This window comes from Macaca nemestrina, chromosome 14, assembly GCF_043159975.1.
Source record: "Macaca nemestrina isolate mMacNem1 chromosome 14, mMacNem.hap1, whole genome shotgun sequence".
In the NCBI taxonomy this organism is placed as follows: domain Eukaryota; kingdom Metazoa; phylum Chordata; class Mammalia; order Primates; family Cercopithecidae; genus Macaca; species Macaca nemestrina.
Window position 1 is genome coordinate 39621952 of NC_092138.1, and position 23981 is coordinate 39645932.

The 23981-nt window shown below is 34.9% G+C and overlaps 1 protein-coding gene across 42 annotated transcripts in view; it reads right to left on the bottom strand.

The window, feature by feature from the left end:
- The window catches only part of LOC105489121 (protein tyrosine phosphatase receptor type D), a 2338800-nt gene that overhangs the window by 1649101 nt on the left and 665718 nt on the right, over positions 1–23981 (bottom strand). For 40 of the 42 annotated variants that reach the window (XM_011753819.3, XM_071078808.1, XM_071078779.1 and 37 more), the window contains one exon: positions 11208–11310. The gene's annotated coding sequence lies outside the window, so the exon portion shown is untranslated. The remainder of the gene's footprint in view (positions 1–11207; positions 11311–23981) is intronic. The other 2 variants (XM_071078775.1, XM_071078770.1) reach the window with 1 other exon arrangement.

Sequence of the window (23981 nt, forward strand, 5' to 3'; positions counted from 1 at the left end):
CTGTTCATTATTAACTGCTTTTCAGAAGTGCTGCTTTCAACTCTCATTTTATAAATATTTAAATAACTGTGAATTTCTATAACATAAATATCTGCGCACAGAAGATAGGGATTCTGTTTGCCTGTTTAATACATAGTAAAATAGAAATTCCTTTTTTGTAATGTTATATAATATTAATTTAGGTGTCCTTAATTCATTCTTAACATAAATTCTCACATGAATAGCAGTATCTCAAAATAATAATGATCAATGATTTAAGAGCTATGATACTCACACATATAATTAATTCTACTAAAATATCTTAGAATGATTTTATATATATATATAAAATTCTTCTATATATATATAGATCAAGAAAGTCCTGATTCTTTCTAGTCTTAAGATGAAATGGAGTATATTCAAGAGAAATTACAAATTACATAACAGTTTTACTGCTCAGGGGAAAAAATTGGCAGACTAATTAAGAGGATAAAATTAAAAGCCCTAACTTTTTTTTAAACAAAGTCTGATGAATTAACAGTAGGTATCAATCCTCTTTTCCTTCTCCAAAGTTCAGACAAATTATGGGAAAATAATTTTTAAAAAGCCAATTTATAGAGGTAAAAAAAAAAAAAAGCACTAAAGATAGTAGAAAAGACAATAGTGTAATTGAGAGCAGCTGACACTGTGTCCGACACTGTTCTCACTCATTTAGCATCCATAACATTTCTATCATTACCTCTATTTTATAAATGAGGAAATGGTGAATCATTAAGCAATTTGCTAATTATCATATATTGAGTAAGTGGCAAAGCTAGTATTCAAGTCCAGGCAGTGTCATTTTAAAGTCGTACATTCAATCCCTGTACCATAATTCAATAAGTTGTGGAGGATGGGAAGCCGATGGAGAATTGATTCATATAGCAGGGCTGAGAAAGTACTGCCTATATGCCCACAGTGTGGAGCCCCACAAGCAGCATGGGTTTAAAAAGTTAGCAAATCACTCAGAGAAGCTGTGAGCAGCTTACCACTTGGAGAAACTGAGTGCTTTGGAAGGCATGAAGTGCAGTTCTGAAAAGAGAAAAATTCATCAAGTTCTAAAGTGGTTGCCCCTCTCTCCCTCTACAGTGGGCAATTACCTCTTCATTCCCATCACCTCCCTTTCTCTGAATCCTTTGAATCCAAAGTATACCATTCTGTGAAGAAATTAAACCTGGTAAAGGTTAGATTCTGATCAGAGCTATTACTGGAAGTTCACATGATCAAGGGACCTGTAACCTTCTTTCCCTTCTTGGTTTTTAGAACAGCAATTATATTACCCAAGCCCCCATTCTAAAATTCCCTTGTAAAATATGAATGAAGAGTCACTGAAGCAAAATTTCAGCCTAAGTAGTTGAGACCTGCGACTAAAAAGGACTGAAATCGAGATCATGTCTATAATCAAAGAACAGGGAAAGATTACAAATAACCAATATTGGAGTGAGAAAAAAGTATGTGTTAAAAAATCAAAAAATGAACGCTATAAAAATAGTTAACAAAAGAAGTTATTGGAAAAGTGTGATAAATAACATTTAGAAACCGGTAGGACATAAGACAAACCAAAAATGAAAACATTCTATTAAAAACAGGGACTGTATCTTTAAAAAATGGCATTGTGAAAGGCAAGAAAAGCTGAAGAGGTTTTCCAGATTGAAGGGTACTGAAGAGATATGACAACTAATTACAATACATGATTCTATGCTTGACCACATACTGGAAGGAAATCATGCTAGAAAGAATTGGCTCAATTGATAAAATTAGAATGCTAGCAGTATGTTACATCAAAGTATTTCATCAGTGTTACATTTACTGACTCTTAGTACCATACTGTAGGTATGTAAGAATATCTTTATTCTTAGAAAATACACATTGAAATATTTAGCGGTGAAAGACCATGTAACTTAAAATCACTAAGAAAATAAGGACTGTGTGTGTGTACAGAAAAAGGAAGCAAATAAGGCAAATGTTAACTCTACAGGCGATCTGAGTAAAAGATAGTGAGGTGTTGTACATTTTTACACCCTTTCTGTTAGAGTTATTTTTCAAATAAACTATTTCTTTTAATGAATAGACGAGTAGAAGATAAAAATCAAGAAAATCTCTCAAAGGTTAAAACAAAGACACAAAGATAGAAAATGACAAAAGATAGGAAGAGGAGAGGTCCTCTTCCAATGCAGAAGGTCCAACGGCTGATTAATACATTATAAATAAAGATTTGTGACAACTGATAAGACTACATTATCAATGAAGCTATAGAAGAAAAATTTCTGAGCAAACACAAAAAAATCCATCTCCAAACAAAATTAGTTCCACACAAAGGTGTATCAAGAATTTCAGAAATGCTCAAAAGTTTCATATGAAGAAAAAACGTACAACAAAACCATTTAAAAAGTAAAACAAGTCACCTACAAACAAAAAGGGAATCAGGCTGGCATCAAAATGATGTTTTCATAATTGTGAGCAAGAAGAATCTTCAGCTTAAATTCTCAAGAAAATGCTCAATCAGATGGAAGGGTGGAGGTAAGTTCATTGAAGACAAGTATGCATCTAAAATGTATACTTCGCATGTACCATAATTTTTAGAAAGCTACTAGAAGTTGTACTTCTGCAAATATGAGGTATTGAAATCAAGGAGAATGAAGCGCAATCTAGGAACAAGAAGTCCAACAGAGAAAAACAAAGACAAGGAGTCTTAGACAGCAAACAGTGAGAGGGGAGCCGAAGGATGAAAGGCTAGAGGAGTGAAATCTAAACATATGAAAGATGGAACTAAACTATTTTGATGATTTTGTATATTTGAAATTTGAAATAATCACTGAAAACCTTATAAACTTCAGGAAAAGTAAAGATATTATGCTAAAAATGTAAACCTATAGAACAATATTTACATAGTCATAATCACGTAAATAGGAAATCATGATTTTACCAGAAAAAAACACATTGAGAGAACATTGGGAAGAGAGTCCTGTAATCGATGCACCTAATTCCTATGCAAGCATCACAATAGAAGTTATTAGGTAATGTTTAAAGGGGATAAATGAAGATAATACAAGCATATTAAAAACAATTAAGGTAATTACCAAAAGAACCAGATACATGAGCTGAACGTTGCTTTCTCAGTTGAGCAGGACTGTAGTACAGAGAAGTGTCAAGCAAGCTGCCATTATTGTTGCTGTTATTATAAGCCTCTTAATATAATACTATTTGATTACTAGATCATGAGCTCCTATTTATAAAAATAAAAGCAAATTTTACAGTTATAACAACTCATGTTGCTACAAAATCCCTGAAGTCATTTCAGCAATACAGTACACTGATGACACTTTCTTGCCCGAGTTCTCTGTTTAGAAACTTTTTAAAAGAAACACGGTCCTGTGTTACATGCAGCATGCTTTTGAAATAAAAACCATCTCCTATCACAAGGAGTTTTTAAAAGAGTCTAGATGTTCTTATCGTCCTTTGTATCTCTAAAAATAATTGCTTTAAAAATTAGGATATAGCCTTTGACAGAGATTTGAAAGCTAAAGTTTTATGGCATTCAGTACAAGGATAGGCATATCATATATCTCTGCTTTTTATGACATATGTTGCTACTAATGTTAAATTATGTTTGAATGAAGCGCCTTCTGTGCTTGCTTTCAACTCCTACCTAGCACCTTCTGTCCTTGTTTTCAACTCCTATCCAGAGTGCATGAAATATTAATCACCTCTTGTGTTAGTAATAGAATTTGTACATTTCCACAAATAAAATATGTTTACTATAATTTCTAAGTAGTCAATGCCCAGTAGCAATACCTTTGACTTTAGCAGCTGGTATATAATGGTCTATATTACAGTGTTTATATTATAACTAGTATCTATTACAGATAGTGTTATTCAACTATTATAGCAGGTTGTAGCAGTACAAAATTAAATTATAAATCTACAGTTTGCTCACAAATTTTTAGTGGCAATGATGACTTATACTACTGTAGAGAGGCAATAATTGCCCATGTGCTGCCTAAAAATGTGAGAAAGTTCTTATTACAGGGTACGATAAAATTATTGCCTTATTAAGTGGAAATTCACACCTTTCCCTCTCCAGAAAAACAAAAATATGTATATTTAATATAGTCAAAGCTGAGATTTAAAGTAATCTGTCATCTCTACCAGGCATGGATCTGGAGAACAGGAGGGTGACTGCTGAATGTTTGGTATTTAAGGTCTTACATATAGGACTTTGAAGGAGGTTCTATATTATATAATCTTTGAAGAGTGATTTATGGTTTTGGATTACTAAAAAAAAATTGCTTCACTTCACATTAGTTTTTTTAAAACATGTTTTTAATATTATAAAGGTAATATTAAATATAGTGGTCTTTTTTCAGTACTTCTCATTTTTTTCAGCATTCAGCAGATGACAACATTTACTTTTTAAAAAACTCTTCTACCTTAACCTACCTGCATATCTAAACTGAGATTCCTTCTCTCACTCATTATGCTAACTTCTAAGTCCATGTCTCAAAAAATATTTATTCTAAGCACCTTTTTTCCTTTTATCTTTGTTTCACTGCAATGCTAGATAGATGATGACTTGTGAGAAAGAATCTCAAATCTATATACTAAGCTCCCTTTTTTGCTGTTTGTTTGTTTTGAGTTAGGGTCTGGCTTTGTCACCCAGGCTAGAGTACAGTGTCATGGTCATGGCTTACTGTAGCTTTGAACTCCTGGGCTAAAGAGATCCTCCCACCTCACCCATCTAAGTAGCTGGGAGTACAGGTGTGCAGCACCATGCCTAGCAAATTTTTTAAGTTTTTGTAGAAATGGGGTCTTTCTATGTTGCCCAGGCTGGTCTAGATTCCCAGCCTCAAGTGATCCTCCTGCTTTATCCTCCTAAAGTGCTGGGATTACAGGCATGAGCCACTGCACCTGGCCAACTTCTAAGTTTGAGGCTTGTACTTCTAAATTCTATCTATCTTATACTTACCTAGTATTTTCCTAAGTCAAGCCCTTAAAAACTCAGTATGAGCAAAAGAAACCTTAATAGTTTTTTAGAATAACTGTATGGTAGTGCTAATCATCTCAGAAAAATTACTGGAAAACAGTACAATAGAGAGGAAAAATAGTGGATATTAAGACAGAAATGGGATCATCCTAATAAAAATTTTTAGTTGTATTTGCCCAAATTGCATTAAAGAGGATAAAAGCAGGGAATATGGAAAGAAAAAAGGAAGACATCAAGGAGGCTTTGAAAGACGACTCAGATCTAGGAACGATGTTTTCTTCAGTAAATACATGTTGAATGCATACAACAGAGGAAACGAGCAGAAAAGAGAAAGAAACAAACTCCATGATTGAAAATTTCACTGATTGTGAGTTGTATCATTAAAATAACTGAGAAAGGGTAGAAATAAAAATTGTAAACTTCAAATATATATGACTTATTGTTGACAAAAATTATAGTTGAAAGCTAACGCCAAAATTTCTAACTAGGGTTAATGTGAAGATTTCAAGAGAAACTTTAATAAAGAACTACATTTGCAAGTGTTTTGAGAAATCAAAGGTATAGTTTACCCATTAGCATTTGTTTAGAAAGATAAAGATCACTGAAAATTTGTATTTTAAGCTGTACATTTTCAGCATTATATCATAAATTGGAATTTTATTTATTACAAATGGAAAAAGCTTTCCAGTTATACACCAAGATTAGTTTTAATAGTTTCAAGAATTCTTGATTTGTAACCTTGAGACTATTGGTGTCGTGGAAAATTAAATATAATTACATATTGCAGGAAAAAGTGTTAATTGAAGTTTGTATTTTATATGCCTTAGGAGATTAATTTTGCTTATTAGTTTTGTGATATTTAAGCACCGCTATAAACATCACAGGTTTGGTAATAACCATTATATACTCAACCAGTATAAAATATTGAGTATTTCTGTATTAAGTTAGAATATTTAAAAGCATTTCTACTTGTGATTTCACTGGGGGTACAACACAATGTAAACTACACCCACTGCTGGAGGAGGAGCATGAAATAAAGAACTCTTGGGCAAACACTTAAAACCCACCTAAATCAATCTCTGTGTTTTCTTTTCAGTATTATCTTCCATTACTACCCATTATTATGAAAGCATTGCTAGCTGTCCTTTCCTACATGCGCTCTACATTCAAATTCACTATTACTGTATGTACTATTCCCTACACCAGCCCACACATCTGCCCTACTGGATTTATATCAAATTCAACTTTCCTCAAGAAGCCTTCTCAGTTGCTTTAATACAAATTACTAGTCTGTCTTCTGGAAAACAATTGGTGTTTGATCTCTCCTTATCTTTTAGCACCTAACACTAATAGTATAGTTATGTAAAGGAATGTGTGTGTGTACATAATAACATACTCTTTAGTATCTAAATACATCATGCATTTCCTATGATGGATAAATTACAAGCAGTATATTATTAATATCTATTTTTCCCACACATCTAATGCAGTTCAATTTTCATAGGTTCTTAATATTGTTTGAAATATTGCCTCTTTCTTTAGTCATTGAGAGCCATCTTTTTCAGAGTCAATCTCATTCTTCTAGCCCTAGCTTATTTTCATGTCATCTGAATTTTCTTAAGATATGTGAATAAAGGATACAGGGGGAAGAAAATGCAGTTGAGAGATTGGTGAGTAGCAAGATAATTCACCCAGATTTTACTATATGTTGTTTGGAAGTCTAAGTTGTTTGGGTACAACAAACATAAAACTTGTTTTTATGTATTCTAGGCATATATTCTTAAATGACTAATGAACTCTGCTTCATGTGAACAACTTTTCATCTTCTGATCATTTTCAATATTTCATTACAGTTTGAAAAATATTATAGTGCTCCAGAAAATATAATGTCAACTGTTAAAATTCAGCTTTACTATAGTTGTTGGCAATACTAAATAACTTTTGTTGCTGCATGTTAGCTGCAGCTTAAATTTCAGATCATGGAGTGTTATTAATATTACATGGTTAGAATTAATTTCCAGATCAATGAATCAATGCTGTCTTAATATTCTGTGCCTTTAATTTTCATACCACATTTATTTTGTGAGTGGATTTCATAAAAGGAAGTTGCTTTATGTTGCCAAGCTCATTATCTTGAGTTTTTGTCCAGAACTGAATTCCCCCTTTGTTATCAAAGGACAGAAAGAGCACCTTATAAACTATTGAACCATGCTGATTTGATGGGCAGGCAAATTACATTAAACTGAAAAGGAGGGAATTTTCTTTGCAAATATGTAAAGATCATTTACACAAAGTAAAGAGATATTTTACTATGGAAACAACAACAAAGATAGACTCACAATGCCATAAGGTGGAAAACTGATTAACATGGAAAAATCCATTGCTACTATTATTAGAATATTAACTAATCTGAATATTTTATTTGTAAACTTGACTAGTGATAGCTGACCTTGTGTCTGGTGAAAGAAAATAAAGAACAAAGTAAATTCAGCACCTAATTCAGTAGCAGTCATCTCTCTATATATACACACAAACATGCACACACATACACAATCTGCATTTTGGAAGAAAACTTATAATTGTTTGAAGCCACTTATTTTCTTTAAACTTGATGCTTTGGTAAGCTATCTATTATTTTCACTTGGTAATATCAGTTTTCACACTTATAAGGTGCTTAAACATTTAAAAATGTTTGTAAAAGGCTTTCACAAATACACTAGTTGATTTATAAAATAGAGACAATTTAGAGCAAATAAATGATTTAAATCTGAGAGGTTCAAAGAGACTTATATGCTCTGGTCTGTATAACTCATACATTGCAGAGTAGATATTTGAGCCTAAGCAATAGATACCATATCTGTCCGCTACGCCTATTTTACTATGTCACTAACTCTATGTGATCCTTCTAGTCGCCACTTAGTGTTTGCTAGCTCCCACATTTAGGATGTGCATATTGGGGGAGAAGAACAGAAGAAAACATGATAAATTAAATTTAAAAAGTTACATAGAGCTATGTGATGAATGTGGTCTACTTGTACGACATCATGTTCAAAAAAGAGAATATGAGTTATTTTGAAATTACAGCTGGTCTGTTTTCTTTTGCCATAGTACTGCTCTGATTTTGGATGACATGGGTTACAATATTATGAAGATACCAGAGATAGTGGACTGTACTCATATTCAAAGTTATACTCAGTTACTACCCAGTGTAGGAGTCAGATACTCAGTCTGCAGGGAGAAAGAAAAGGAAAGGAAAGGAAAGGAAAGGAAAGGAAAGGAAAGGAAAGGAAAGGAAAGGAAAGGAAAGGAAAGGAAAGGAAAGGAAAGGAAAGGAAAGGAAAGGAAAGGAAAGGAAAGGAAAGGAAAGGAAAGGAAAGGAAAGGAAAGGAAAGGAAAGAAAGAAAGAAAGAAAGAAAGAAAGAAAGAAAGAAAGAAAGAAAGAAAGAAAGAAAGAAAGAAAGAAAGAAAGAAAGAAAGAAAGAAAGAAAGAAAAGAAAGCAAGCAAGCAAGCAGGCAGGCAAGGAAGGCAAGGAAGGCAAGGAAGAAAGAAAGGAAAGGAAAGGAAAGGAAAGGAAAGGAAAGGAAAGGAAAGGAAAGGAAAGGAAAGGAAAGGAAAGGAAAGGAAAGGAAAGGAAAGGAAAGGAAAGGAAAGGAAGAGAAAGAGAGCAAGTGAGCGGGAGGGAAGGAGGGAGGGAGAAAGAAAGGGAGAAATAGAAAGAGAGAGAAAGAGAGAGAGAGAGAAAAGAAAGAAAATGAAAGAAAGAAAGAAAGAAAAAGAAAGAAAGAAAGAAAAGAAAAGAAAGAAAAAAAAAACAACAAAAAAAAACAAAAACAGAGCATAAAAAGTACTATGAGATAAAGCAGAGCTATAAGAATACCCCACTTAGGGCTGGGAGCTCCAGGGGTATCTTCCTGAAGAAGATACACAAATGACACCTCAAGGGAGGAAGGAAAAACCAAACACTGGCACTGGAAACAGTTTAGGATACCTGCGGTTCATTTGGTATGTTGATCTAGTACACAATTAGAGTGTGGGTTTGGTTAGAGCCACAGAGTTGGGAAAATCGAAGCCATGGACATAAGTGAGATCATTCAAATAGAACACACACTGAGAATAAAAAGGGCAAGAATGCACCTGGAAACCACAGTCTACAGGGAAGACAAGAACAGAAAGTCTGAGAAAGAGATTGTTAACAATATTTCTACAGAGTTTATGAATGACATTTTCACATAAAAACAATTTCTTGTATGTTTGAGTTTTCAAATGTAAACAAATGTACAACTCATTCATGTGTCACTGAAATTGGATAAAGAATTGCAAAAAAAGCATTGAAGCAGAAGTAACTTTCAATGTTTAATAAAGAATATATCTTATTGTGATTATATAATGATGTAATTTTTATTAAAAATGCAGTATTTATAAAGTTTAAGTGTATGATGAAAGATAGCATTGAGTATATCAGTATGGCTATTCTGCTTACCCTTGACACAATATTTAAATTTATGAAATACATATTATTTATACTTTTCCACTAAATGAAGTAGAACAATATAAATGAGTATAATATGTATGTTTATCCATTTAAACAGGTCAATTTTAATTATTATAAGTACTATTAAAAGCAAATTTCTGTATGGTTACCCTTAAAGAAGGCCCTACTCAAATTTCATTCCTTTTAAAAGACTTTAGGCATTTACTAAATAGGAATTATTACCTTGACTCTCCTGAGTTTATAATTTTCCTTAGTATAAAATGAAAATATATTTAAATATGCTTTTTACACAAATAGAATTTTACTCCAATTCTGTGTTATAACTTGATTTTAATCCCTCTAGAAAATATGGTGACTATTTTTTCACGACCTCATTATTCTTCTATCCTTTTTATGAAGCAATTTCAGTGCCTATTTTCAAAATTAGAAGTTACTTTTTTCCTATAGAAAAAAATTCATTGTAAAGAGGTTAAAAATTTTAAAAAAATTAAAAATTACTATATTGATCTCTTTCGTCTTTTTTCTCCATATACACATAAAAGTTATAAGACATTTTAATCCAATTTCTAAAATTTAAATATATGCCTGCTCCTTCTTTCATGCCATATTTTTCTCCAGCATATGTTTTAATAATTCCATAGAATTTTACCATTAGAAAAAAATATTTTATAAATTTTATACAAGTATATATTTGGGCTGTTTATAACTTTCACTTGTATTACAACGACTATAAAAACAATTTTGTTTAAATATTATCAGATATTCCTAATTATTTACTTACATTAAATCACAAGATACAGAATTGCTGTAGGGGAGGGATTGTTAAGATTTTTGATAAGTAGACCAAATACTTATTACGTTTCTTGTATCGATTTTATAGCATTTCTCCCACTAGTGTTGATGAGTTTGTCTTCTTTACTATTCTTTGAAACTGTGGAAGACAGATTCCATGTGAATTACAGATAAGTTATGTGTAGGCTTATCATTTAGTTCTTATAGTGTATAAAAATCATTTAAAAAATAAGCTGTATAATATGTATTTTTCATTCCCTAAACGGTTATTCTATTCAGTTTGCCAAAGTTTCATATTAATGTCTCTACATGATGGGATGAATATATTCTGGCTATGGATTTCTGAAGGCACAGACTCGGACAGAATCATAACTGGAATTGGAGACAGAGTTCTTACTTCTTGTAATTTTAAGACTGGGAATCAAGGAGTCTTTTGAGTTATTGGATTATCTGCTTGCACTTATTGCCACTCCAGAAATGACAAAATCTGAGGTCCTGAAGGGTTACTCGCCCTCAGGTGATTATCATTAAGGTGGCACTGAACAATGTGCCAGTTGAAATGCTTAATGATAACTCTGGTTTCCTACTCTTGATCACTACTAGAAACAGCTTTCACTCTTATAAAGTTTCAGCATTTATTCTACTTCTAGCTCAGGTATTTTGATCCTCAGTTCAGAAAGAAATTCATTCATAGTTACCTATTCTACAACTTGAAATTAGGTGGATTAAAAAGTATATGCATTGACTTAAAGACACTATTGAATTTTAAAATTATTATCTTTTAAAGAAATGCAGTGTTTTTGTATTTTGAAAGAGTTAAAGGGTTGAGGGAGTTACATCGTTAATTCTGTAGATAAAAGTCTGAAAAACACGTATCTTGTGTCATGGAAAACTAGCAAACCCAGTCATACTGAACTCACCTGGAGCCAAAGCCCATCGCTTCCCTCGGTGCCAACATGCTGTCAGTCAGCCACCTCTAACTGGAATATCACGGGCCAGGAACTGCTTGCCTTTTATTTCTACCTGGAACAAAATATAGTGTCAGTCATTTCTTCACGTTCCTTGAAGCACAATAAGATATTCATTATGTTATCTTTTCTTGTCACATTAGACACTCATTTATCAGAATGCTCAACACAAAGGAAAGCAGCATAAACTTTTCACCTCTATAATTTACACCTGAGTGATTAATATAGCACCTGTATAAGTCAAAGGGACCATCTATATTTCATTTTTTGTAAAGTGTTCCTTATAAAAGGTTATTTATTACTTGAGCGCAATCATTCCTATCCATTTGGTTTAAGTAATTGATGTGTTAATTTAGGAAGCCATTTTCTATATAATGTCCTTGGAAACTGTAGATCAAAATACATTTTAAACTCCAGAGAGAAGCTGATGTTGAAAATAATTCATTTTCTGAGTTCCTCTTTTTTTAACCATGAAAAGGAACTCAGTAGGAAACAGAATGTAATAATGCAATTGCATTAGTTTTATGACTATGCTGTTTTATATTTCTCAACTTGAGAAACACTGATAAAGAACACTGATGGTTTTTCAAATGCACCAGAGTGTTGCTACTATGGAAATAGACAGTTTGACCTCATGATAAAGATGATAGGCTTGACAAAAACCATAGAGCAGGGCTCCTGTATGAATGGAATGTGCCAGGTAGGGTCTTTTACTGCCCAAAAATAGAGCTACTGACCTTTAGTATTTTAGCCTTGCTCTAGTTTGGTAGACAATTGGGTGGTTGTAAGGAACTCTAAAAATGCAAGAGATGCAGCAACTGTTGCAATCTTCTCGTGGTTTGCGCAGTCTTTGATTTGTCTATTCTGCCTACCCAAGATTTGGAGTTTGTTGCTGAACTGAATTCATGAAGATCCTGCAGTTTGCTGACCTCCTTTTTGATGTTCACTGATTATCTGAATCTTCAAAACCAGGATTGACCAGGTCTAAAACCTATTTCTTGATCTACCTGCCAGAGTACCCAATTGCCTCTTGTTGTACCTACTTGGCATTAATTGCTTGTTTGGATCATCACCTGATGCCTGGTAACACCCTCTGCAAATGAATCATGTGACTCCCTGTATTTTAATAAATGCACTGAAATCTGTCTTCTGGTGTCAAGCTTGGAACCACTTATTTGTCTCATCTTGCTATTACTCATTTAGCTGAAGAGTTTTTTCTATGCAGTGTGATGTGAAGGGCTCAAGAAAGTCCCACCAGTATTGCTTTATGTAACTCAAACCTTAAAAGCAAATATTGTTTTCTACTTGTAGCCCTTTTTAATCTCAGATCATTCTGGAATCCACTTAATCGCCTTCATTTCTTCTGCTACTGCCACAATAAACTTTCATCAGTTCTCACTTAGATAATAACTTCTGAATATGGATCTTGTGCCAGCTGAAAACAGATGGCACTTTCAAATTAGGGTAACTTGAATAGAGCTTAATAAGGAATCCATTTATAAAATGCAGGCTGTGTGTGGGGAAACTACAAGGAAGGTATGATGGCGATGATACCACCTCTAGACTTGCAGTGATGAGGGGAGGGAGCAGTTACTGACATCTAGAAGTCACATATGTGGAGAGGGCCTCTTGGAGAAGAGCAATGATCTTTGTTTGGGAGTCACAGGTAGTTTAAGATGGCAGCACAGATGGAAGTCTGAGAAGAAACCCCTCTCGTTGTCTCCCTTACCTCTGGTTTCTTGACTAGATTACCTATGGGACAAACCTCACTGGAAGCCTGAGTGCTTTGGAGCCTGTCAATGAACTCCATCAGGCTAGTTACCAGGGTAAGGGATTAGGATGAAAAAGATATAGAGTGACTCTAAAGGAAAAATAGAAGAGATCCAGCTAACACTCTTATGCATACTTAAGAGAATGGGGTTTGAAATTAGAGTTGAGTCCTACCTCTACCTAGATGTATAATTCTAGACAGATAACTTTTATAAATCTTGGTATCATTATCTGTACAATGGAGATAATAATACATTCTGCAGAGTTTTGTTAGATTAAATGGCATAACATACCTAGAGGCTATAATATTAACAAAAGTGGCAGTAGCTCTCCTGTTGAAATACAAAACTAAATCAACAGACACATATAATGCTCCAATCATGCTGAGCTCTTCACCACTTGTTCTAATTGGTCATCTATTTTCAAACTTCTGCACTTTCATAAGGGTTGTTCCTTCCACTCAAGAATGATTTCTCTTCCTACTTCTCAACCCTGGTTTGCCTAGAAAACTCTTACTCATATTTTACAATCTATGAGATATGATCTGAAGGCTTTCTCCAGCTTTTTAATCAAGAAAAGGTGACCATTCCCTTTTCGTTCTTCCACGGCACACAGCACTCAACAAATCACTTAGAGCTGGGGGGTGGATGATATTTTCGCTTCCCTGGGCCACATCTGAAAAAGAGTTGTCTTGGCCCACACATAAGATACCCTAACACTAACGATAGCCGATGCGCAAAACAAAAAATTCCGAAAAAATCTCATGTTTTCTCATGTTTTAATAAAGTTTGTGAATTTGTGTTGGGCTACATTCAAAGCCGTCCTGGGCCACATGCTGCCTGTGGGCCATGGGATGGACAAGCTTGATTTAGATCATGCCTGGCTTCCTATATGACTGTGAGGGAAGGGAAAAGCTATGTCTGACAGATTTGTATGCTCAAAAGGTGGTTCACAGCTAGGTTCTTAGTATTCAATAAACATAAAGTGAATGAAGAAATGTGTGTATCTTTTTGTTTTAGACAGTCTCGCTCTGCTGCCCAGGCTGAAGGGCAGTGGCATGATCTCGGCTCACTGCAATCTCTACTTCCTGGGTTCAAGTGATTCTCCTGCCCAACCCTCCCGAGTAGCTGGGATTACAGGCACCCAGCACCACGCCTGGCAAATTTTTGTATTTTTCGTAGAGATGGAGTTTTGCCGTATTGGCCAGGCTGGTCTTGAACTCCTGACCTCAAGTGATCCGCCTGCCTCAGCCTCCCAAACTGCTAGGATTACTGGCGTGAGCCACTGCGCCCAGCCAAATGTGTGTATCTATGATCAGTTTGTCACAATGTAAGGAAAGGGTTCAGAAACTTCAAGCCTCTTTTCCCAACGGACAGATCAGCCTGTGACAACTGGTGCACAGTGGAGAGTAGAACAACTCTGAAGAGGTCCCAAAGGAAACTCCAGTCACTTTTGTAACTTTTCTCTGGGAAGCCTTGCTGGAAAATTCATGTCATTCATTCCAAGGTTGCCAAAAGCACTAAAATTAACTGATTTTCAGAAGAAAAATCAGTAGTCACTAGTTAACTATGACAACAAATACTTCTTTGTATATCTCATGTATTTGAAAGATTTAAAACAAAGAGTTGAACCCCCAACATTTTCTGAATGCCCAGCCAAAAGTTCTACCCCATCAATTGTTAAAACATTTATTCTGTTTTGTGACTAAGTAATGAATTCCTGAGTCATGAATCTAAGCCACAGGAGATAGTGCACAGGACAAAATATTACTCTCACACTTGCCTCCATCCTCCCCATTTCCCACCCTCACCAAAACCACGTTGATTGGCATCTGTGTGTCCTTGCAAAATTTCCCTCTGGAAATATAAATGAGTAGGACCATACATATATTCTTATTCTCTACCTTCTTAAAAAAATTGAATGATTTACCAATATTATGGGCCTTGCTTTTTTCACTTAAAGGTAGGGGGGTATTATATCAGTAAATAAAAAGCGTCTTTGTTATCTTATTTTCAGCTTCATGTTTTTCTATTTTTCTGATATACCATAATTTAACCAGCACTCTCCCAAAAACGATTTTAAAAACCCCTTTACCTATTAAGAGTTTATAATAAGTTACTATTTATGCATCAATTTGTATATAAGATACACATCTGTAGAATATATTTCTATAAGTATGTGTAGGAAGGTCAAAGGGCAAATGAATCTGTAACATCAGATATAGTGCCCGATATCCTTCCTTCAGAATCAAATCAATTTGTACTTCCACCAACAATCTACAAGATTGCTTGGGTGGGCCGACTTCTAGAATTTTGCAAATCTTACAGGTGAAAATTTTTATATCAATGCTATTTTAATTAGCATTTTAAAAATTGTAAGGCAGTTTGAGCATGTTTTCCTAATATTTAAAGTCATTTGTGTATATTTTTCTGTGAAATTTCTGTTAATAGCTTTGCCATTTTTTATCCAAGTTGCAATTTATAACATTCTTTATTATCCTATGCATTTTCAAAATGAATGAAAGCCATTAACTACATCAGCAAAACATTGCTCTGAGGGTTTTTTTTTTTTTTTTTTTTTTTTTTTTTTTTTTTTTTTAAAGCTTTTGTCCCAAGCTTTTCTTACAATCTCATATATGGAAACTGAAAATCACAAAGAGGTGCCACAGTGCCCTCTGGTGGCATTTTGCTCCTTTGCATCTTCCCTGCACTAACTCTTGGGGCAAAAGCTGAAGGTGGGTGTAGCTTGATGTCAGTCTTACTTAGGCTGTTAGCCTACCCAAGTCTCCTTGGTCCTGAGACAATATGGTAGCACAATCATACTCAAAATGAAGAAATGTAGATCTGTTTTAACCCTTGAGGAACCAGGTTAGTACCTGGAACTTGTTAGATATCCTAATAGGCAAGATTTATCTCCTTCCTAGTTGTTATAAAAGGCGGAGATGGCCTTGGAATATTTTGTCAGAGGGCTGCATGGAGGTTTGTTCTAGGCAGTCAGGCTCTGCTTCATTTTTCCCTGTGCAGCAGTCAAACTAAAAGGGCTATCACCACTCTCTGGAATTAGGTATTCAAAATATCACAATGTCAGATAGGAAGTTTGAAATTTATTCATTCATTCTCAAAATATTTGGAATACTATGTGTAGTATTCTAAGTATTAGTCAATTGTGTTATTGAACAAATATGACAACAATTACTGTCTTCATGGAGTATATCTTCTAGTTGGAGGAGACAATGAACAGCAAACATGTAATTAAGCAAATAATATGCTATATTAGAAGATATTAGAAGCTGTGGGCTTGTGGCTGTTGGATGGGGACATTTTAATTTAAAATTAAAAAGGGTAGTCTTTTCAAGAAAGCAACGTCTGAATAAGAATTTGAAGGAGGCACAGAAGCTAATTGTGCAGTTCTCTAGAAGAAGAGCCTTCTAGGAAATGGGAACAGCCTTAAGCCCACAGCATGCTTGCTAAGTACAGTAGACAACTGAAAAATCCCTTTTCAGGATTAAAGGATTCTTTCTTTCCAAGCTGCTGGGAGTGCTGCTGGACTGCTAGCGCTAGCTCTCATCCCAATCTGCAAATTGCCCTAAGCTGTCCATGCTCCTTCACCAATGTCTCACTAAAAGATAGTCTGAGCCCAACGACTGGTAGATATAGAGGAGAAAGGCTTAGCCTGTTAGCCACAAGACAGAAAAGCTTCCTGTGATGTTGGCTGAAGCCTCTGTTGAGATTGCATTGCAGTTCATCATTCCTGTTTGTCCATTCTTGCTTTGTTCCCTTCTCTTTCACAGATATCATTCACTGCAAAACTCCTTAACAACCTATACTAGATATCTACTTATACAAATCTGTCTCAGTCCACCTATTTGAGGAACAGTAAGGTATCCAGTGTGCAGGTGACAACTTGATACAACATTTACTCAGTATTTCCACAAACATTTTTTGAGTATCTGCTACATGCTAGCACTAAGACTGGCACTTAAAATACAGGAGTACAAATAAAATGCACATACTTCTTATTCCATATGAAGCTTTAATTATAGTAGAGAGTACAAAAATTAAATAAGGTTAATAAACTACATGATATAATATAGCAATAAGTGCTAAGGAGAAAAGACAGCAGAAGGACGTAAGACATACCTGGGAAGAAATTGTGATTTTTTAATATGGGAATGAGGTAAATTCTTACTAAGGCAATATTTGAGTGAAGACCTGAAGGAAAAAAGGGAGTCAGGCATGCATATAACTGGGCGAAGAGTATTCCAAGAATAGGCCACATGAAGAGCAAAGTCTAAGAAAAGAGCATACATAGATTGCTTAAAAACAGCAATAAATCTATTTTTTTTTTTTTTGCAATGGATTGAATATGAGAAAGACACAGAGGAGAGGAGGTCAGGGTAATGAGGAGATACATCATCTAAATTTGAGTAGGTTATTTTAGAAACTGGAGACATTAGTTTTTACTTCAAATGAAATGGAAAGCCAGTGGGATATTTTTGAGTAGAAAGTAGGTAAGATCCTGTTTGGCCAAATGTAGAGATGAGACTGAAGGAGGTTAAAATGAGAGGTCGGGAGCAGTGGCTCAGGCCTGTAATCCCAGCACTTTGGGAGGCCGAGACGGGTGGATCACGAGGTCAGGAGATCGAGACCATCCTGGCCTACACGGTGAAACCCCGTCTCTACTAAAAAATACAAAAAAATCTAGCCGGGCGAGGTGGCAGGCGCCTGTAGTCCCAGCTACTCAGGAGGCTGAGGCAGGAGAATGGGGTGAATCCGGGAGGCGGAGCTTGCAGTGAGCTGAGATCCGGTCACTACACTCCAACCTGGGCGACACAGCGAGACTCCGTCTCAAAAAAAAAAAAAAAAAAAAAAGAGAAGCAGAAAAACAATAAAAAAGGCTACTGTAAAAGTCTAGAAAAGAGATGAATATGACCAGAGAAGTAGTAGTGGAGAGGTGGTGAGAGGTAGCTACAATATGGGTATGTTTGAAGGTAAAAAGAATTTGTGAGCAGATTTGATGTGGTATGTTACAAGAAATTGATCAAGTATAACTGTACAGTTTTGGTTCTGTGTAAGAGGTTACCATTTTTCAGTTAAAGTCGATTACCAAGGTAGTGGCTTGGATGGGATTATTAGGAGATCCATGTGGAAGTGTTAATTGTAAGAGGCCCATTAGGCATTTGAATAAAACTAATAGGGAGGTAAATAAATCTGAGATTAAGGGAAAAATAGAACTGGAAGCATAAATTTGAAAGTGATCAGGATATAGGTAGTATTATAAGCATTGAGATCACATGAGGTCACCAAAGGGTGATGAAAAGAAAAGAGTTAAAAGACTAAAGCCTTGGGTAGTCAAAAGACTAAAGCCTTGGGTAGTCCAACCTTTAGATACCAGTGACATGAAGATAAAAATCAAGAAAAAGTAAAATGGAACTGTTAACAAAATATGTAGGAAGTCAGAGAGTGGGGTCCCAGAAGCCAACCAAAAACAGTGGTTCGAAAAGAAGTGTTCTACTGTGTCCACGGTGGCAGTTAAGTAATGCTAGTTGAAGACTGGGAAGTGTACATTGCATTTGCAAAATAGAGCTCATGGGTGACCATGACAAGGTGTGTTCTAGTAAAATTGGAGGAGGATGCTAGATTGTAATCAAGATAATTTAACAGGGGAGAAATTAGAGTATCTACATATATTATTTTCACACATAAATGGAATACTTCTTAAAGTCAACCAGATTGATGTTGAAAAGCAAATCTTAAAACAGTTCCAAAATTTGAAATCCAATAGACCATGTTCTCTGACCATAATAAAAATAAGTTAAAAATCAGAAACAAAGAGCGCACACACACACAAAATAAATCTATACAGATGTGAACTTTTCTTAAAAAGATGGTAATTTACATTTGTAAATAACCTAATAACAATTATTGTAAAATTTAAAATGATACAAATTAAATGATATAAAAACTACTATATGTTAGAACTTGAGGAAACCTTTTGGATGCTTTCCCACTTGTCATCCTTCACTTTCCCACTTGTCATCCTTCACTTTCCCAAGCTGGATACTGGTTACAGAGGAGTATTTAAATCTGCCATGCATACTAAATCATTATCTTGCACCTTCTAAGATAATAAGGCTTTGTGCTTTTCTTTGTCACTAGATTGCAAGCAGCTTACACACAAGCAATTATACATCTTGCTCATTCCCAGCACTTGGCAAAATACCTAGAAAATAGGTGGTAATCAATACTTACTTATTTAATGAATAGGTAAAAATGTGTGGACAATTAACCATGTTACAATAAGTATAATTGAGAGATGCACAAAGCACTATATATGGCTGAAAATATCTAGCTTAGTGGGTGGCATGCAAGAGGTTATATGTTAAATTGTGTCAAATTAATTAAAAAAATAAACTCCCTCTTCAAAGTAGCTGTAAAATAAACTTACAGAAAGAGTACAGTTCCCAAAAGGGATCCACTTCTGAGGCTGCTTATCAGTTCCCAAATAGCTGCTTATCAGTTCCCAAAAGGGATCCACTTCTGAGGCTGACAGTGACTTTTTGCCTGGATCTTACCGAGGCACACTCTTGTTACAAAGGGAAGCATCTTCTTTCCTTACTGCAGGTCTCCAGACCACTGCTCCTCCAACCCTCCTGCATCAACACTGGCTTCTGGGAGAACAGCTTGATCAGAGGAAAAACTGGGAACTATCTTACGCAATACAGAGACCCTCTAATGCAGTAACAGACATCTAAGCTCTAAAGGCACAAATGTTATTTTACTTCAACCCATGCCTAAAAGATCAAGGGATTTTAACAATAAAATTAAAGCAAAAACTCAAGTAGTTCCATTGAAACTTAAAATTTGCTTTAATTGAAGTGCAACATTATGTGAAGCAGAACTATGAATATGTGCTGACACATTATCATTTTTATAATGCAAATGACAAAATGAATAACAATTATATATATTAAAATCTTGATTTTGGAAGCCATGCATAAAGTTCTATTTGCTTGTGAAGATCAGAAAATGCCTTAGAAAAATGAGATTTTTATCGCAAGAACCCCAAAATACCACAAAAGAAATGATCTTTTTATAAAAAATAACTTGGAAGAACTGAAAAGTTGACACGTCCCTTGATCATGTATTCCTACATGTACAAGAGGCATATTCAGTACAATGAGCAGTTCAACTATACAGATATTCTCTCATTTAGTTTTCGGTAAGGTACTTTGGAACATAACGGTAAATTTTAGGTATCCAGATTCTTTTCTAGTTATACTTAACATGTGCTCAGGAGATAAAATAAAAAATACCATGGCATGTAGGTAGTAAAAGGTCAAGTCAGATTTTAGTTCTGATTCTTGGTTCAAAGGACTAAAATACTTGAAGTTAGCACTGTTTTGAGTAGTTCATCTTTCAAGAGACTTTTTTTCCTGTAACATGTATGAACCTAAAAAAAAAATCATAAAGAGATTCAAGTAATGGTGCCTACTAAGATTATTTTGTTAAATCAGCCACCCCTGACAGTGACACGTATCTATTTTTAGATAGAACGAATCAAGAAAGACAGGCTTATAGGGAGCAGATCAGTAGGGAACTTCATTTGTCTAGAAGTCATCTATGAGTTTTCCTTGTTGCAGGAATATCCCACTAGCAAGTTTTTCTTGATTTTATGAAGAAGGGAGATAGATGAAGAAAGGTAAAAATGAAGACAGAGGAAAAAGGAGAAAGTTCAGAACATGAAGAATAGTCAAGATTTTTGTTGTTGATTATAAAATGTGTTACTATTTGTTCGCCTTATGGGGTCTGCTCATCCTTCAGGACCCTATTCAAGGTCATCTTCCTTGTGAACATGAGGCTATCCTCTCTAAAGCACAGTTTTTTTTCTATTACTATACTTATGAACTGCACTGCCATTCTCTATCAACACGACTTTCACTGTATCTCAATTTTTTAAAAATATGACTATCTTCCCTCAATAGATTGGGATATTCCAGGAAGGGATGTGTATTCCTTATTGCTGCCACTCTTTTCTCCCAAAATCTGGCATCACCCTACCCATTCCCAATATCAAACAACATGTCTGAAAAATAATAAGTCTTACAGAATGTTTGGCGAATAAATGGCAGGTGATGAACATTTTTAAAATGTAAGACATAAAGGATAATAAAAGTAAAATGTAGAGATACACTGAAAGTCGAATAGCTGCACACTTTTAGCCTCAACTCTTTGGTGATTGGTTTATGTATCTGATGACACAATATTCTACAAAACCTTTTTTCCCAAAGGTAAAATTTTAAGGGTATGCAATATTTAGCCAAAGCTGTAAGAAGTGTATTCACTTAATTTCTGTAATCCAATGGCAGTAACTCTAGGAGCATTGTTAAAAAGATAAAAGAAAGGAGAGTTATTAGTCTAACCCAAGTAATAGTTAGTATTATATTAGATTTGATCTCAACAGTAGGTATAAGGGCAAAAAAGATGGAGTAGAGACAAATTTTATGACAATAAAAAGATAATTGCAAAGAACAAGATATGGAAGTCATAAATTTTAAGAACTATTTGAAATATAAATAAAACAGTTAACAGAGTTATCTAAATAAATTAATATTACAGTGCAACGAGAAACACTATCTGATGCAATGTCAGGATGGGTGGGGGGCCTAAGATTTCTGTGGTGAAGGGTGAAGAATACAAGAAAACAAGATGTAGAACAAAAATTGTAAGAATTGTTTATATGTCTCAAAATCAGAGAAAGTTCAAACATAAGGGGAAGATATGGAAGCGATGATTTTGTTATGCTTAATTATCTCCATGATCTGTAGAAAATATTCACTTAAAAAGTGTTTCATTAATATTTATGAGTTTCTCATTTTTCATATTTTTGGCAAAATGGTAGCCATTTTCTAAACACTTTCCAGAGATTTTAAAAATTGAGACCAAAGCAATGTATTTTATATACCAAGGCTTCCTAACTTTTAAAACATTATAAGACTTAAAAAATTACCTCCCATTAACACCTTAATTATTTGATGAAATCCACATTCTGTGATTTTTTTTTTTATTTTTAAATTTAGTTGATTTCTACCAATTAGCAACAACTTACTGATTGGGATAATCACTCCTGTTTTCCTTCCTCAATCTTCATGTGGACATTTCTTCTTTGCAACAGCTCTAGTTGAGAGTTGATATATTTTCCCAGGGATAATGCTACTCACATACCAAAGGGAAAAATCATACGACCTAGGTTAAGCCAAATCACTACATCCAGGCTCCCAGTCCTACTAAGGGGTAGGCATATTCTGAATCTCTATGCCTTCATTGGAAACTCTGGCAAAAAAACACTTTTATTCTTGATGAATGGGGAGCAAGTATGTAGCCTCAGGTCATGTCTTATCTTCAGATCAGGTGTGACATTGACTTTAGACTGAAGCCAACATTCTGAAGAACAAGTAGAGATCAAAAAAAGGAAATTGAATCTTTGATGATCCCAAATGAGTTCTTGAATCATGGCTCTTCTGAAGCCAGTATTAGCATAAAATTTGTTTGTAGGGTCAATAAATTTCCCTTTTTGTGTAAGTCAGTGTGAAATTGATTTTTGTCTCTGTAACCAAACGATTTCCTTAAGTGTGACTCTTAAGATCAAGTCTCTCAGTTATCCTTAACGTATCATCATAGCCCAGCCCATAGATATCAGATACACTTCCTGTGTCACTTCAGGTTTCCCTGGCCTTGCTTTTTGTCCCAGCTGTCACTGTTACGGCAACCTTTGTGTGAACTGTGGCTGACTTTATGCTGACCTAACCTGAAAATGATTTGTTTTAAACCTGTGCTACACACCTCTCATCTCTCTGGGACTTCCATGTGACATCCAGATGGGGATGCTGTGAAATCGTGTTTAGACAGAACATATGCGCAATGTAGAATTGTGGGGAGTTCGTCTCCCAAGAGGCACAACTTTGACAAACGAGCTAGGGAAGCTGGTGGAGAAATTTCTCCCTTTTCTTTCTTCGGACCAACTGTCTTAAGACCTAGTTTATTTGGCTTTTAAGAAGAAAGTAGAAGATCAAACTATCTTTTGTATCCCTGAATCAATAATGCATTTTCTTATTCTTTTCCCCACATTTCCTTCCCTCACTCCTATTACATGGGAGTATGGTCTCAAATAACAGTAGTAGCACATAATTTCTGTTCTGATTTTTGGGAAAACTAGGTTACAGCATTTGAAATGAGGCATAGCAGCAGAAAGCTAACTCTAAGAATAGAATTTTGGGGTTGGATTACTCACTGGCATGAAAGTAACAAGAGATTCCATTTCTGGTGGTAGCTGAGGTGGTGATAACCCATGGCATGTAAATGCGTCATAAGTACTAGGAATTTTCACCTCAGGTTAGTTAGAATAAAATGTAGGAGGAAGGTGAAATATGTATATGTAGCCCTTTAATGTTTCAGGGACAATAGAACTATAATGAGGTCTAGCTTCTATTAACTGAATTAGAAGCTTTGAGGAAAAAAAAAGTGATAATCTTGGGGCATCCATCTCCAATCTAAGGCAAGCTATAAAAGCCTAAGGGCCTCTGTGGCAATGTTTGAAGGTATTCTTATCTCCTATAATTAAAAGGCCAGCTGTGTTAAAAATTAGACTTAGGTTTTAATTATGAATGTGGTAGAACTGTAAACATCATCTAGCCTTAATAAATTTCCGACAAAGCTATGGCTCTTACTGAAAAAACAAAACGTGAGAAATCAAGTCCCAGGGAGGGACATTTGAGTGGATGAGCATAAGAATTTTGAACCCCTAAATTCTTCTGAATCCTCCTGGCTGTCAAAAGCAGAACGCTCCAGTGTTTTTGAGAAAAGTTTCTCCTCCCCTTGCCTGGAGGGCATACAGGGATATATCTGACATAGATTTCTTAGAAGTTAATGTCATTTTCCTCAACATCCCTTCCTACAG